Genomic DNA, 16,427 nt, shown 5'->3' on the forward strand with positions numbered 1-16,427 from the left:
AGACACAGGTGACACATCTTTGAAGAAGGTACACAAAATTTCCGTCCTCGTGAAACTTAAATTCATTTTTTTTTTAAGATTTTATTTGACAGAGACAGCCAGTGATAGAGGGAACACAAGCAGGGGGAGTGGGAGAGGAAAAGGCAGGCTCACAGCTGAGGAGCCTGATGTGGGGCTCGATCCCAGAACCCCAGGATCACGCCCTGAGCTGAAGGCAGACGCTTAACGACTGAGCCACCCAGGCGCCCCTGAAACTTACATTCTAACACAAGAACATAGACAAGAAAAAAACTCAGCAACAAAAACACAAAAAGTAAATATTTTATTTTCATGTGGTAGTAAGTTCAATAGAAAAAAAACAAAGCCAGGAAGAGGGATCAGGAGCACTGGTGGGGTGGGGTAGGAGGCACTTAAATGGATGGTTAGAGAAGGTGTCAGCGGGAAGAGAGCAGATAAGCAGAGATCTGAAGGTGAAGGAGCAAACCATGCAGAAGTACAGGACACAGCATTCCAACTTAAAGTAGCATCCCATGCCAAAGCCCTGAGACAGAAGTATCTGAGGTGTGTCTAAGGAAGGGGCCAGTGCGGCTGGAACAGAGTGACTGACGGGCAGAAAGGTAGGAGGTGAGCTAGGAAGGTACTGGGGTCAGAAGACAACCTTGTTGGACCAGCTTTTACTCTGACCAATGCAGAAGTCATTGGAGGCTTTGAGGCAGAGGGGGGATATGTTTTACAGGGGTCTTTCAGGCTGCTGTTTTTAATATAGATGGAAAGGGGATAGATCAAAGACAGAGACAGGAAAAGCAGATAGAAGGGTAAGAGACATCTGTGGGAAGACCAGATGTTACATTTTGACTATGTTAAATTTGAGATACCCATTGAGGCAAGCAACCGGATATACAAGTCTGCGGTCCAGCGTACAAGTGTGTAGTCTAGGCATAAATTTGGGAGTCTTTGGAGTATACAGAACATTTTTAACTATGACGCTGCCTGAGAGGACTTTGGGAGAAAACAGAGGAGAGAAAAGGACCTGGGACTGAGTAATCTTAGGAGATCAGGAAAAGAGCCCACCAAGAGGCTGAGCATAAATGACTGGTGAGGAAGGGGAACAACCAGGAAAACAGGTTTTCCCTGAAGTCAAGTAAAGAAAGTGTTTCTAGAAAGAAGGAATGATAAACTGTTAGCTGCTGATGATAGATGAGATTTGACCAAGCGCTGTCCATGGAATCTGGAAGTGTGAAGGTCATGGGTACGCTTTGATAAAAGCAGGGTCCTTGTGGAGTGGGGTGCTTGGAGCAGGTTCAAGAGACAATGGGAGGAGAGGAAGTGAAGAGAATATAGAATATAGACTCTTAAGGAGTTTGCTGCAAAGGAGAACAGAGGATTGAGGAGGTAGTCAGAGACAAAGAGAAGTCAAGGAGGACCTTTCTAAAAACAATGGAAGCTGTTACAACAGGTTTTTATTTTGATGAGAATAACTCAGTAGAGAGGAGAAAGCTGGTCATGCAAGAGAGGTGAGTCAAGTCACCCGAATGAGGTCGGTGAGTAGGCAGAGGGGTGGGAGTGGGGGCTCTGCTGCTCAAGTGGATTAGTCTAACTCGGAGAGAGCATGCTCAGTTCATCAACACTAACAGGGAACAAGAGGGAAGGCAGATCAGATAACGATTTCTAAAAACAAAATTTACTTTCAGTCTCCAAAGGCTCAGATCCACCTAAGCAAAACACACACACACACACCCTGGAAGCGAGTTACTTCTTTCTGGGAACACAAGCTGCAGTAGCACACGAGACTAGTACCCTCCAATTAGCGAGAAACCCGTCAGCTAACTTGAGCATTTTTTTAAGCATTGTCAATGTTTCATTTTGTTTTGTTTTTCATATTGGTTTTTTAATTTACAGAAAGCACGTTTTACTTCCTCAGTATTTGAAACATTCAGAGTTTTCACAGACTTAACTCAGATGCAGTTTGACCCTTTACAGAAACCCTTCTCGGAGGCTTAAATATTTCAGTAAGGGTTAAAACCACAGGGGAAGCATCATAAACCCTTTTGAAGCACAAAGGCAGAAGCCAATCGGCACTTGGAGTTACCATTTGCACTTTAAAAAATTCATAGGAGACCTTTACAACACAGAATCACTCTACATATAGCTCTTCCACACAGGCTTGCTTATTTACAGATTAAAAGCCTTGCATTCTGCCAAGAGACAATAATTACTCTCTTGGGGATTATGCAACTGCTCTCTTGCAATATTTTTTACATAATTAAGTGCCCAACTCATAGCTCACCAAGGAGAAGCATAATTGCACATGCCACCCTCCGAAGATTTCTCACCAAACTCAGATTTCGCCCTGTGTAGGAAAAACTACAGTGGACCTCCACTCAAGTACTTCCTTAATGCAGGAAAGAAAGTATTTCTGAAAGTTAAAACAAAACAAACAAACAAACAAAAACTGAAATGTAGCCATTACTGCATACATACTTAATAACAGGTCTTCCCCTATACTTCTGGAAGGGACCTTAACCTTATTTGCCCCTTAACTAGTTTTCAGTTCTATTAAATTCCACAAATATTTACTGGATTTGGAAAAGGTCACTGGGATACTCTCACTTTTTTGAGGTAATCCTCAAATTTCGTCTTCCCTGTAGGTATTTCTTCAGTCAACAGTTTTTGAATACTTACAACATTCCAGACACTGGAAATGCTAAAAGTGAGTAACACAAGTGGTTCTGCCACAAGCTTGTCTATTCATCTTATCGAGAGGTTTTCACAGTTATCCAAAGTGTGGCTGATTACACTAGGGTCACATTCCCCTTGATGTTCGTGGGTGCTCAGCTCTGTGCATGCACAGGAACAAAGCTGAGGGACGGAGGAGGTGGCCCCCTACCACTGCAGAAGCACTGGGCAAAGCTGGGACTGACAGCCTGCCTGCCACTCCCGAGACTTAGTTTTCATCACGCTGAGCGTGTTCTTTTTCCAGTTTCTTTTTTAAAATCTCAAACCAAAAGTTGAAAAGATAGTGCAATGAACACTCAACCTACTCAACTGGAACATACTGCCATAACTGTGATTTTTTTTAAAAGACTTATTTGAGAGAGAGAGAGAGAGAGAGAGAGATCAGGGGGAGGGGCAGAAGGAGAGGGATAGAGAGAGTCTTAAGCAGACTCTGCAATGAGCACAGAGCCTGACCCCAGGCTCGACCTCAAGTCCCTGAGACCACGACCTGAGCTGAAATCAAGAGTCGGACACCACTGACAGTACCACCCAGGCGCCCCTACCTATGTGCTTTTATATGCCAACTGTTTATTTATAAGATGTATTTTGCTGAAGTATTTGGAAGCAAGTTACAAATATCACAACACTTCACTCCTAAATAGCTCAATATACATCTCCTAGGAATAAAGATATTTTCCTACATACAATACCACTATCACACCTAAGAAAATTAACAATTCTAGGTTATCTAATATCTAGTCCATATTCAAATTTCCTCAATTGCCCACCCTATGTCTCTTTATGCTATGTCCTCCCCCAGTCTAGGATCCAATTAAATTTTATCCATTGCATTTGGTTGCTTTATTTTTGCAGTATTTTTTTTTAAGATTTTTTTTATTTATTTGACAGAGAGAGAGAGACAGCCAGCGAGAGAGGGAACACAAGAGGGGAGAGTGGGAGAGGAAGAAGCAGGCTCCCAGCGGAGGAGCCTGATGTGGGGCTCGATCCCAGAACTCCGGGATCACGCCCTGAGCTGAAGCAGACATTTAACGACTGAGCCACCCAGGCGCCCCGTATTTTTGCAGTATTTTTTAATTTAAAAATAAAAGGCAGTGGGATTTCTCAGACACTGACTTTTTGAAGAGTCCAGACAAGTTGTCTTATAGAAGGTCCCACATTTTGCATTTGTCTTACTATTTCCATGGTATCATTAAACCTGTTCCTCCATCACTCGTATTTTCAGTGAACCAAAAGCTTAAGTACAAAATAAACAGTTCTGGCAAAAATACTTCCTACTGTGAAATTCATATTTCACAACATCTAAAGATACAAAATGTTGGGTTAAGCCATTATTATTGCTGCTAGCTTGGTCGCTTCATTAGGATATTTACTGCCACATCTATTGTTAAGGTACATGTCCCCCTTTATGTTAATAAAAATCCTAGGGGTGATAATTTGATACCATGTCATATTTCCCAATAATTTTTCACCATGACTTACCATCCACTAATAACCCTTGCTTTCATTATTCCACTTGGGACTACAAAACAGTGATTTTTCTGACTCTTATCATTCTTTCCATAATTATTAGCTGGTATTCTTACAAAAAGAGCTTTCACTGCCCTTCCTCCTGTCTCCTTTTTAAATTAATAACCACCACTTTTTTTCATGTTCATATTATCCCAAATTTGGCCATTTGGGGATCCCTTCAAACTGGTTCCTGTGTCGTTTTAACAGAATGCCATTTTCTTCATTTTCTTAGGTCAAGTTGTCCCAAACCCACATCATATGTTCTATTGCTCTAGTTCTGCAACCAGCCATTTCTCCAAGCAAGTCCATTCCCACGTACGTGGTAAATGCTATTTAGAAACAAAGGTCTGAGCACCAGGCTGCTCCCAGATTACATGAGCCAGTTTTATCAAACAGACCAATAGCTCCATCCTTTGCTTAAGCAATCCGTCACAAAAGAAAGAGTTAATGTAAACAAGATTGGCCTAAATGATCTCTAATGTACCACTCACAATTCTACAATTTTCTTTGTGGAATGCTTAATAAGCCACCTCTTATTTTACTCTAAGGTGAAGGAATGTTGAATTTATTGAAGATAATTGATGAACACATGAGCTTGTTTTATGCTTAGAGATGGGATTGATGTTTTGACACTATTATTTCAGTATAAGGTTTTTCTCCCCAGTTTATACACTCTTTTAGATTAGTAGCCACGTGATAGTCCCTTTGTATCATCTGTGGTAGCTTAAAACATTCTGCCTTCAGAGATGGCTTATGACACAGCAGGACAAATATAGCGCATTATTTCATAAACAAACCTCGTGTTTGATAAGAATTATACAACTTTGCTAAAGCATTTAATTTATGAGATAACTTTAGTAGATCTTAGAATTTAGGATTCAAATTTTAAGAATCAGAATTTTAAATAACTTCAGGATTTTTTAAATAATGAATGTATCCACACAAGATAGTTACTAAAAATTAAAAGATATACAAAAGTCTAAAGAGCATTTTCTCATTTAACAAATACTATTGAGGTGCAGATTACATACTAGGTATCATCAAACTTCATAGAACATACTTCCCATTGGGTACTGCTTTCTTTAATTTATTAAACCCATGTTAATGGAACGAAACTGCCAAGAACTAGGTATTTTAAAAAAGCAAGTATGACTCAAACTGCCCTCAGAAGAGTTATCCTGGTTGGGCGAAGCATCCAGACCAGTGAATGCACAATTACACAGCATGTGGCAACTGCCATAAAGAAAGCATTCAAGAGTGCTTTGGGAGCCCTGGAGAATCAGAGACAGCTTTCTGGAATAAGTGACAGATGAGATGAGAGCTGAAGGATAGGTTAGAGTCAGCCACAAAAACAGGAAAAGTGGTTGACATTCAGGAATGAGAAAGGAAGATGCCAGACTTGGGGTGCAAGGGAGTACCAGGTAAATGGCACAGCACATGTATGAGCCCAAGACAAGGTATGAACCGCTGGGGGCAGTGGAAGTGGTACGGAATGGACACAACCCTCTGGGGGGCAGCAGTGAGAGTGGGGTTGGAAAGCAGAGCTGGAAAGGGGAGTGGGGTTTACAAAGGCATGCCAAAGGAATGTGGGCTTTCTCCTAGAAGACATTGTGAGGTTCAAGGGTTTTAAATAGGAGAGTTGAACACTCAGCTTCCATTTTATGAGTATTACAGTAATTTTTGAGTGTTTGCTATGTACCAGACTCTAGGCTAATGTTTACGTCCTTTAATCCTCATGACAACTCAATCAGGAAAGTTTTCATTTTCTCTTTCATGCATACTGAGTTTACTCAAGGTTATATAACTGCATTTGCCAAAGTAATAGAGTCATGATTCAAATCCAGACATTCTTGCTACAGAGCCCACATCCTTACCTACTTGTTATACTAGCTCCCTTTGGCAGTGTGCAGACTAAGCATTTTCTTTTCTCTTTATTAAGGAGATGATATGGGTTAGGTGGGCAAGACAGGACAGTTAGGAGGCTGCCATATTAGTTTAACAAAAGATTATGGTGCTCTGGACTAGGATGGTAGGAGGAGGAATTGAAAAAACTCTATGAAGTAATATGGAAAGGAAATACCCAGTAACTGATTGACTATGCATGGCATGGGTGGGGTGAGAGAGAAAAGAGAAGAATTAGGAATTACTTCCCTAGCTCCGTTGTGGGCATTGCACATACAGTAAAAACACTCACTGAAAATGGTAGCTTAGCAGCTGGGGGATGGGGTGTGTGAAAAGGAGCCACAGACAGGAGACTATTAACTCTCGTCTTTGCGTCTGGAAAGACCCAGTAATGAGAGAAGAGTCTAGGCAGCATCTCAGGTATATCCAGTGATGAGTGACATTCGAACAACACGGACACCAGTCTTCAGCCACCACACTCACCCTCTCTCTGCCCCTTCAGACACACACGAGCAGCTCGCTTATTTACTACAAGTTGAATTAAAATGGTAGAAGAGCATTCAATAGATGCAGATAACCTTCAAAGAAATTTTAACACCATCAAGGTCTGACACCCTCAAATTATACAGAGCTCTCCAGATTAGATAACGTTTCATCACCAGATTGCTATCACAACAGACAAGGCTTTGCAAGGTGCAGCCTCCCACACGACCACTTCAGCGCTAGCGACGGTGATGTTCCAGAAAGGAAACATTTAAAGGTCAGACTGCGAGAGTTCACTATAAAGCTCTGAGACGATCTTTCTCTTCTCTCTACTCCTTTTCTAAGGTGTACGGTTGCCTTTTTCTCGTAAGAGCCGTTTTGACTTTTCTCAACGATATGCATACAAGCAGGATCGTTTCCCTTTTTTATTTGAAAAAGTAAGCATCTACTTCTCTAAAATTGTTAGCAAAAAATGGACTAGTTGTGTTAACTGACACTACATAACAGGAAAAAACCTCCCCAGTTTATTGTGAAATGAGCTATTTCAATCCCAACCGAGAAATGGTATGGGGGGGGCGGGGAAGGCTGAGGATTTCTAACAGCTTCACAGCTTGTACACTTGCGGGCTTACTGCAATTTTCACAAGGACCTCCAACAGTCAAGCTGCATGATGAAGACAGACGTTCTTCGGGTCTCATCTCTTATTTATTTATTTGATTGAGAGAGAGAGAGGGAGGGAGGGGCAAAGGGAGAAGCAGGCTCCCCGCTAAGTGTGGAGACAACTCTGGCTCAACCCCAGGACCCTGAGACCATGGCCTGAACTGAAGGCAGATGCTTCACCATCTGAGCCACCCGGGCGCCCCTCGGGGTCTCATTTCTTGATGGAATGCTCATTATCGCATTTGAAGGAGAGACTGAATTTGAGAGGTTAACATAATCTGAATTATGAGTGGCTGTTCATGAGCTGATTGACAGTTCTGAAAGGCACAGAAGAGATCATGACGAAGCCTATTTACAAACATTAAGGTACAAGAGTTTTCCTTTTTTAGCCCAAGCCTCAGCTTAAGACTTTGTCAAGCTCTGCCTCGGCCGCCTGTCATCCTAACTCCTCCTCCATTCCTTTCCCAAGGAATCAATCATCTTTTGCAGGACTAGAAGGCAGGAAGGCATGGAAGGAAAATAGTAATAAATCAAGTTTCTCTTTTATTGGGGTCTTCTATTTCTGTCCCTTTAGCCTTATCTTCTCTCTCCCTCTACATCTGCCTTTTAAAATTAAGAGAGCTAAATTCTACAGCTTTCGGAAGGAAAACAAAAGGGGGAAAGAAAAAGAATTTTTATTTGTATACGGACTTTGTCCTTTTCCCTTCTGACTCGGAGGATCCCAACTGAAGGGGTACTATCACCACTGTTCTGTAAAGGAATCATATCTACCGACGCCTTCTGAATAATTATAAAATAATGATGCCGCACTTAGCATTAGTTCAGGAGTGCCCAGTGTCTTCAAATAATTTTCTTACTGATCCTGTTATTATAAATAAATGAAGACCCTAGAGAACATGCAGGGAAGAAGTCCAGAAAGGCAGGGGAGTTGTTTTCCTAGCTCCGTCACTAAACCAAAACTCCCCTGTTTTCAATAAACTAAAAGCCATGTTGATTGCTGTCCAGGCTGCAAAGCATTTTTAAGGGATAAAAAAAAAATTAATCATAAATGTAGTCATTTAATAACATTTGAAGTTGCAGGTTTTTTTCCATTTTCTTTAATGATTAAAACTTTTATGGGTCATATGTAACTTTATGAAAGTGATCAAGCCCCAAAATGTAGCTCTAATTGTGAGAACACACGCACCCAAATAGTCTGCAGCACTCTGGCTCACACCTGTGATAATACCCATCTTGACTATATCTGTTCTCCCAACTACTGCCACATGAAATAAACATTTGAAAGTAGAGACTACCTTTATTTCACCTGTGTATCCACACAGCTTTTTATAACAGACAAGTGGTTTTAATAAATAATCAACAATTGATGATGCAGTTTGTGTGTTTAAAAGATAAATGGCAACCGCTCCTTGGTAGCCAGGGAACTCCTGGGGAAATTTTACATTCAATTGTCATCATCTCCTCTGACAGGTTAGTGTGTCGATAGGTATTCTTTATTAAATTACCCCCAAGAACTTTTTTAGAATTTGGTGATGTTAAGAATTACAAGTAAAATAAAGATTTTAAATCATTAAGCAGTTACATTCTTGAGCGTCATTTCTAGTCTGGGTTGCCAGCCTCCGGTGTATATTCAGTGGTAGCCTGCTAACAGAGTTTCAGGACTCCTGGCCAGCTGTCACCATCATACACACGAGCCCTTTGCTGCTTTCAACAGCCCTTGTCCTCACAAGAGGGAGCACTGTACCCCTCTCTCTTGACAACAACTTAGACCCTTGGTTGCAAAGGTTATCTGTCAACCCCAGCATTAGCCCTTGGACCCAGAGAAGGTTAACAAACAGCATTCAATTCTCCGTATGTGTTTCTAGTCTACACTGAGAAACTGCGCACCTGGGAAGTCCAGAGGTCAAAATTAGCCTGAAACATCTATTTTACTAAGTTCATGAACCTGCTACTGAAAGCACTGTATGTCAAAGCCTTTAATGAGAAAAAGTCACACTCAACCCTATTGTTATCTGGAATACAGCTAGCCCAAAGCACACTAACAATGGCCCAGTCTCCATTCTAGAGAAGACTTGCTTGCGGGGTTCCCTATGAGAGGTATGCAAAGAAGGCATTTCTTTTTGCACAGACCGTTAAGAGATAGTAGAACGCAGTAGCTACAAGTCAGGATTTTGACTAGTAACAATGTAGCTCCAGCAGCAGGGACAGTCATACTCACAGCAGAATGGAAGTAGTCATAGTAACAGTTTAGCAACAGCAGTGAGAGAGTAACCATCGGAGTAGCATGGGAGTCCTAGTAGTAACAGCTTAGCAACAGCAGCAGTGCTAGTTTCCTGGCGGGATGCAAGCAGTGGGAGTAGGCAGAGTGGCAGTGATGGTGGCATCAGCTGCGCAGGCAGTCGTTGGACATGAAAACCAGAGTGTCCTGCGCCCTTATCTAGGTGAGAAACGGACTGTCCTCCCAGGGTAGAGCACGCTTGGATCAGCACACCGGCCAAGAAGGCCACTCCCTGTGACGCAGGAATGAGAATCCTGTGACCCTGTTATCCAAAAGGAGTGGAGCTGTGATGATTCTTCATTAGAGACAACATTCAAAACAAGGAAAAAGCTTATGGACACAAATCTGTGTTGCTTTGAGATGAGCCCTACAAATCCACGGTCCAGATAACAAGAATGAAACTTAGTGTGTTTGCGTCTGATGTAAAAGGAAAAGAGCTGTATACAAAACCAAGTAAGTCTGACTGCAGGCAACCCTGCCTCCTACACTTCCCTCCCCTACAAAAAGCCACCTTAGAACGCAGCCACAGAGGCCCTCACATGTCCCTGAGGAGTCCCCACCTTCTCCATCCTTTGCTGCTTAGCCCCCTATGGCCAGGATGCTACCCCTTCCACCTCACCTCACTCCGTGGTACAGCCAGAGCAGGATTTGAGTAGCAGGAGATCGAGAAGGGGAGTAAAGAACAGAGGGGAAGGTAAACCCCGAGTCTCTCCCTCCTCATTTAATCTGCCCTTGATGCTATGGGGTAGGTACTCTTACAATGAGGCAACTGAGGCACTGAGCCCTAAGTCACATGGCTGGTAAGCGGTGGAGCAAGGTTTCGAACCTTGCCTCCAAAGTGCAAAGTCCACGCCTTCCACACCCCCGACGTTCTACCTCCTCCCGGGCAGATACCGCCCCGAGCAAGGGGGCTGGGGGCCCAGCTCCTGCCCTCCAGGGCATGAGGGGAGAAATACAAAGGAGCAGAAAGCATCTCGATTCCAGCGTAATAAAGAGAGGCAAGCACCAGGTTTAGTGGGAGCACACAGGAAGAACACCCATCTGATCAAGGGGGTTAGGGTACGATTCACTCCTCCAAGGAAGTGGTCCAAGAACGAACAAAAGGTCATGATAAATGGAATCTGGTGATAAGCAAAGGCCTAGCTTTGGGGAGGAAATGCAGTAGTTCACGTGGCCTCCATAGCCAGTGCAGAGAAGAGAGCATAAGAGATGAAGGGCTGGACAACTAGGCAGGGACCAGATCCCAAGTGGGCTCAGGATTCACTTCTCAGAGAGCACAAGGCAATGCATCACGATAATACTTATGACTCCACAAACAACAGCAAGTGATAAATGTGTATGTCCCACCTGTGACACTAAGCACTTTCCATGGAGTATCTCAGGTACTCCATACAACAACCCTATGAGGAAGACACTATTATTATACTCTATCCATGAGGAATGGAGACACAGTAAATAACCCAAGGTCAAGGGTAGAGCCAAACCCACCCCCTGCCAGCACGCTCCCCTAGCAAGTTATGCTGCATCCTTGAGCAGGGGGTAGTGGGGGGAGGCAATGACGGGCTCTATAGAAGCAGTAAGACCAGACTTCAGGCACCTGCCATAGCTTAAGCAAACCTGGGGTCTGCCAGGTTTTCTGCCAAGAAATTTCAACTTCAGAAAAAAGATGCATTAAAAAAAAATAAAAAGTTGCATCTTGGAGGGAAAAGCCAATTCTCTAAAAATAACCAACAATAACAAAATGTTTCGATTTCCATTCAGTTCGGCATAATACTTAGCTCCAGACCATACAACCTACCTTCCCCTCTTTCTTCCCTCACCTACGAAAGAGAACATACCTTACTTTATCTCTTAATGCCTGCCAGTAGGCTTCTTCTACACATAGTTACATACATTCTGTATAACTTTGAACAAATTCGAAATGACTGAATAGCTTTGGAACAAAATTATTCTCCTATAGATAAAACATTTTTTGTGCCAAATTACATTCTATTTTCTCCCCACATTTCTAACCTAATTGTTATTCTATCTGCACCCACACTCTTCCCAATTTAGTATCACTCCAAATTGTATGCAAATTATACTTCTCACTTTTGATTTTACTACCTAAGAGATTTCTTTATGATTTATGCTCCAGGTTTTAGCTCTGCCCACTCTTTCTCAAGTTACTTTATTAAAACAAGTTGTAGTTTTTTCAAATTAAATACAAGTACACTGGGTCTGCACTAATAGCACTAATACAAAATCTGAACTAAAGATCAGATTTATACCTGACCTATATCGTATCATATTCTCCATATGTTTATGTATACATGTGCATATACACAACTTTGTTAATACCACTACTTCTATACGATATTTCCTTCTGAAATTTTAACCAAGTAGAATACATAACCAAGTAGAAATACATTCTAATTGAGTATAGAAAATGCTCCTTGTTCTCTTCCCCCCACCCTCTTCTTAGACTTCCAATAAACTCTGCCATCTTTATAACCAGGAGATCTGTACTCTGTTTAGAAAACCTGCAAACCAGGGGTGCTTGGGTGGCTCAGCTGGTTAAGTGTCCAATTCTTGATTTTGGTTCAGCTCATGGATCTCAGGGTCATGAGATTGAGCTCCACATCAGGCTCCTCGTTGGGCAGGAAGCTTGCTTATGATTCTCTCTCTCCCTCTGCCCACCCCTACCTGTCCACTGCTTGTGTTCTCCTTGTCTAAAATAATAATTACTAACAATATCTGTTTAAAATGTATATACGTAAAAAAAACCTGCTAACCAATCACCAATACCTCTCACCACATTGTCACCACACCTGTCTCAAACTCAATATCATATCAACAGTGTTTTATTACTAACAGCAATAGAAAAATCTAAAAGAAAAAAAATAAGTGGATGTATCAACCCAAGTTCTGTTAACTCCTATAATCAGATACCCGGAGTCCTCCCTTTCAATCAAGTTTCCCAGTGAACTTACTTCCAGTGAATTAAATGTTTCATCCTTTTAAACATTTTTTAGTGTAGCTGACACACAATGTTACATTTGTTTCACATGTACAACACAGTGATTCAATTTCTCTGTTATGTTCACAAGTGTAGCTCCCGTCTGTCACCATACAGTATTATTACAATAGTCACTGACTGTATTACCCATGTTCTTTTAATCCTGTAACTTACTCATTTCCTACTGGAAGCCTGTATCTCCCAATCCCCTTCACCCATTTTGTCCATCCCTCCCCTCTGGAAACCATCAGTTTGTTCTCTGTATTTATAAGTCTGATTCTGTTTTTTTAGTTTTTAGATTCCACACAAGTGAAATCCTATAGTATTTGACTCTCTCAGCCTGACTTATTTCACTTAGCATTATACCCTCTAGATCCATTCAGGTTGTTGCAAATGGCAAGATTTCATTCTTTTTTATGGCTGAATGATATTCCACTGTGCATGTGTGTGCACGCGCACGTATGTGTGTGTGTATACACACACACACACCAATCTTCTTTATCCATTCAACTATCAATGGACACTTAGTTTGCTTCCATATCTTAGCTATTGTAAACAACACTGAAATAAACACAGGGGTCCATATCTCTTTTAAGATTAGTGCTTTCCTTTCCTTTGAATAAATAACAAGTAGTGGAATTATTGGATCATATGGTATTTCTATTTTTAATGTTTTGAGAAACCTCCATACGGTTTTCCACAGTGGCTGCACCAATTTACATTCCCAGCAATGCACAATAGTTCTTTTTTTTCGTCCATATCCTCGCCAGCTCTTGTTGTTTCTTATATATATATATATATTTAAAAGATTTTGTCAGAGAAAGAGACCAAGCACAAGCAGGGGGAGTGGCAGGCAGAGGAAGAAGCAGTCTCCCTGCAGAGCAAGGAACCCAATGTGGGATTCAATCCCAGGGATCATTACTGGAGCCGAGGTCTTAACCAATTGAGCCACCCAGGCATTCCCCCTATGTCTTTTTGGTACTAGCCATTTTGACCGGTGTGAGGTGACCTCTCAGTGTGGTTTTGATTTGCATTTCCCTGACTAGTACTGATGAGCATCTTTTTCAAGTGTTTGTTGGCCATCTGTAGGTCTTCTTTGGAAAAACATCTATTTCAGTCCTCTGCCCATTTTTAATTGGATTATTTGTGGGGTTTCGGTGTAGGGTTGTAGAAGTTCTTTATGCATTTTGGATATTAACCCCTTACTGGATGTATCATTTGCTATATCCTCTCCCATTCAGTAGGTTGATGGTTTCCTATGCTGTGCAGAAACTTTTTATTTTCATGTAATCCTGATAGTTTAATTTTGCTTGTTTCTCTTGCCTTGAGACATAACTAGAAAAATGCTGCTACAGCCAATGTCAGACCACTTATGTTCTCTTCCAGGATTCTTATGGGTTTAGGTCTTACATTTAGGTCTTTAATCCACTTGGAGTTTATTTTTGTATATGGTGTAAGAGCAGTGCAGATTCACTCTTTCGCATGTTGGTGTCCAGTTTCCCCGGCACAATTTGTTGAAGAGACGGTCTTTCCCCAATGTATACTCTTGCCTTCTTCGTCATAGATTGACCACATAAGCATGGGTTTATCCTATTCCATTGATCTATGTCTATTTTTGTGCCAGTATCATACTGTTTGATGTTCAGCTTTGTTGCCTATCTTGAAATCTGGAATTATGATACTTCCAAGCTTTGTTTTTCTTTCTCAGGATTACTTTGGCTATTAGGGAGTCTTTATGGTTCCACACATATCTTAGTATTTGTTCTAGTTCTGTGAAAAATGCTATTGGCATTTTGATAGTAACAAAGACAAATAACATAGGCAATCCCTAGACCTAATACCTTTACTCCTGCAGTCTCCAAATCTGTACCCATCTCAGCCTTTTTTCCAAAGATTGAATACACTTTTAGATCATACGTTTCTTGAACAGACTGTACTTGATCATTCTAGAACTCTCTGTATTAGATCATTCTAAATGTATCTTGTTGCTAGGTATATAATTACAGGCTATTTCTTCAGCAGTAGTTACCTATTACCACTGTTGTCCTATAAGGTAGATGTGGAGGTTTTTGTGAGGGTTTTTAATTTTGTTTATCTAATTACTGATTCAATACTGTGTTAGAGGATTTTTACACTAATTTGCAAATGTAGTTCCCTCTGCCTAGAATGGCATTTCTGTAGGAAGACCACTGTCCTGATTTATCATGGATGCTCTCTAAGCTCTTTGTCCTACTGCAATTATTGGTAGTGTCCCTTTCATAAAAAGTTCTTGTGTAATAGACTACATAGTTATTCTTCCTTTCTTTTTCCTCTCCTTAGAATATTTCTTATCCTTCAGCACACCAGATCAAATTACACTTCTCTATTAAGCTTTCCTTGACAACTCAGAATAAGGCTGGTCATTCTTTCTCAGAAGTTATACCATTTTAATCATGTCATCATAAAAATGTACCAAATTTTATAGCAACAGAATTTTTTATTTTTTTATGTCCTGAATAGAGCCTAACACAAGGCAAGTGCTACAAACATAATTATATACACAAACATGTATACATGTACACATACGTACACATACTGGATACTAGGAATAACTAGGAACAACCAACCTGGATGCAAGTCGTGACTCCGCCATCAAGAATTGTGTGGCTATAAAGAAGTGTAGGGGTTAAGAATGGATTCAGGGGTCACATAGGCTTGGCTCAAATCACCCACCCACCGGCTAAGTAAACTTAGGAAGTTTACTTGACTTCTAAGCCCCAAACTATAAAATGTAGAGAATTCTATCTTCTTCCATAGGATAGTACTCAGTCTAGTGAAATTATGCACGTGAAGCAGAATTTTAGTACAAAGTGTTCACTAGATGTGGCTTATTGTTATTTATTGGCAAGTGATAAACCAATGAAATAAAATACATTCCTAATTTTATGTGATTACTATGTCATAATGGAATGCCATTGTTGCTGGAATTGTCATGGCAATCATTTAACCCATGTGAGTCTTATTTTCTCCATTTTAGAATGGGAATAATCCTATTTCCCTAACAGGTCTGTTGTACTAGTTGAGATCATCTATGAGAAATTCAAGTTCCATTATTCATTTTATTCACTAAGCACTGGCTGAGGGCCTACTAAGTGCTAGGCACCTTGTTAAACAGGCTGATTCCAAAGATACAAGATGGGTACAAGGATAGATGCCAAAGATACAGGACAAGACAGACAAACCCCTTATCTCAGGAAGTTCCAGGATCAGCATATAACCTTAAGGACTTATAGACATGCAACGATTATTACTATTCTCTTCACTTTCCTGTAAACTTTCTGATTTTTCTTGTTCTTTCCAACTTTATCTTACTATCTGAATTTGGGCTATATTTAAAATGTTACATACCTTATGTAGGCGGAAAAAAGTCAAAATTAACATCAAAAGGAGATAAACTACTATGTATCTATTAAGACTGTAATAAATCCACTAATATGCTTTCATTAAAAATTATAGGAATTCTATGAAATTATTTTGTAAGTAAACATTTCTCCCTGAATTTCTACAAATCAAGTATTAGGCTTGCTAAGGTTATAATCCATTCTCTCAAGTCCAAAGACGACAATGATAGCCTTTTCTTAGCCTAGATTTTCCCCCATTTCTGTACCCACTGAAGAATAAATTCTTTTCTCCAGCTTCACTCAGATATGTTGATACATAACATTGTGTAAGTTAAAGATGTATAATTTGATACACCATTAAAAATGATTACCATCATAGCATTAGCCAACACTTCCATTACATCACATAATTTCAATTTGTTTTTTGTCCTATACCCATTTCAAATACCAGCATTAGTATTTCAATATTAGATTTATTTGT

At 40.7% G+C, this 16,427-nt stretch overlaps 1 protein-coding gene across 2 annotated transcripts in view; it reads right to left on the reverse strand.

Moving 5' to 3' along the window:
- Nucleotides 1-16,427, reverse strand: part of VAV3 (vav guanine nucleotide exchange factor 3) — a 340,350-nt gene that overhangs the window by 261,523 nt on the left and 62,400 nt on the right. The window lies entirely within an intron of this gene.

Source organism: Ursus americanus, chromosome 12 (genome assembly GCF_024610735.1).
Source record: "Ursus americanus isolate L20-20 chromosome 12, mUrsAme1.1.p, whole genome shotgun sequence".
Classification (NCBI taxonomy): Eukaryota; Metazoa; Chordata; class Mammalia; order Carnivora; family Ursidae; genus Ursus; species Ursus americanus.